The sequence below is a fragment of the Fukomys damarensis genome, unplaced genomic scaffold, assembly GCF_012274545.1.
Source record: "Fukomys damarensis isolate Sample0158 unplaced genomic scaffold, DMR_v1.0_HiC HiC_scaffold_14, whole genome shotgun sequence".
NCBI lineage: Eukaryota > Metazoa > Chordata > Mammalia > Rodentia > Bathyergidae > Fukomys > Fukomys damarensis.
Genome location: NW_022900926.1, coordinates 1665471 through 1666714, shown reverse-complemented (window position 1 = coordinate 1666714; position 1244 = coordinate 1665471). Strand labels below are relative to the sequence as shown.

At 39.8% G+C, this 1244-nt stretch overlaps 1 protein-coding gene across 4 annotated transcripts in view; it reads left to right on the top strand.

The window, feature by feature from the left end:
• The first annotated feature begins 31 nt into the window (after nt 1-31).
• The window catches only part of Mcm9 (minichromosome maintenance 9 homologous recombination repair factor), an 81422-nt gene continuing 80209 nt past the window's right edge, over nt 32-1244 (top strand). For all 4 annotated transcript variants that reach the window (XM_019210802.2, XM_019210801.2, XM_033763201.1 and 1 more), the window contains exon 1: nt 32-233. The gene's annotated coding sequence lies outside the window, so the exon portion shown is untranslated. The remainder of the gene's footprint in view (nt 234-1244) is intronic.

Below are 1244 nucleotides of genomic sequence, written 5' to 3'. Positions count from 1 at the left end.
CCTTCTCCTTGTGGGGCGGGGCCTCCCTCCGGGGCGGGGCTCCCTCCTGCGGTGGTTCCGGCAGGATTTGGGCAGCTGGAATCGTACAAATTGAGTTCTGCAGCCTTGGTTTTCCCTCTTTGGCCAGTCACTTTGGTAAAGAAGACGATTTAAAACAAAATGATTTTATTTTGACCCCAGTCAATAGGAAAAAAGGAATGGGAACTTTGTCTCGCGATGACCTTTCTCAAGAAGTAAGTGCCTCAATTCCGTGTGCGGCATGTTCGTAGGATTGGTAGACTGCTTCGGAAAGTGTCCACAGTATTGCGCAGACACCAAAGGGAATGCTGGTCTCTGGGCGCAACTCCTCTGACTTTAATGTGAACTTTAAATCAGCAGTTGCCTTCTTCCTACCCTATGTGAAGTTTATTTTTTAATTGCTAAGTTGTGGCTCTCACTTATGTATTACTAGAATCTTAAGAGATTGTCTTTTGAGAGCCCAGTGTGGTTTTGTTGTTGTTCTGGTTTTTTATTTTTTTGAGTAAAGACCCCATCGTACAGTACTGTTCGTTGTTCCTTCCCAAGTGCCATTCCTGCTTTCCACTGGGCTGAATTTATATGATCTAAAACCATATTACTTTTTGGTCGGTGGCCATGACTCACTTTCACACATTCTCTTGGATAAACATTAATTCGTTTCTTAATCTCATACTGGCCGCCTCTAGTTACCAAGGATTCTTGGCCTGTGGTGTCTTCGTATTCGTTGAGCCTAGTACAATAAAGTTGGATAAATAAAATATGTCGAATTAAAGTATGCCTTTCCTACATAGTAGTTCTGTTTCCAGTCCAGTAAAAGTTTCTTTTTTTGGATAGTTCATTTGTAACTGCCTCATGCAGTTAGAATGCCGCCTCATGTAAATTTAACCCTTTTCTCCTTTGCTCCTGTTCATACTTCATTTTTACCTCTGGTAGAGCAGTTTCATTGATCAGTCTTGGTTCTCTGAGGATATAGAACATCATTCGTTGTGCGTTTCAATTTTCAGTTTAGTGCTTTGTGCATGGTAGATATTAGGAAATAGACATTGAATTGGGCTCATGCAAGTGTGATTATATATATGAAAGTAGAAGACTCTTTTTATCTACAAATGCAAACTTCTATAAAGAAGGTTGCCAGGGGAATAAGTGAAGTATGATATATATTGTATTTTCAGTTTTTATTGAAAGACTTAATGTTCCTTTCCTTTCCTCAGTATATATATATATAT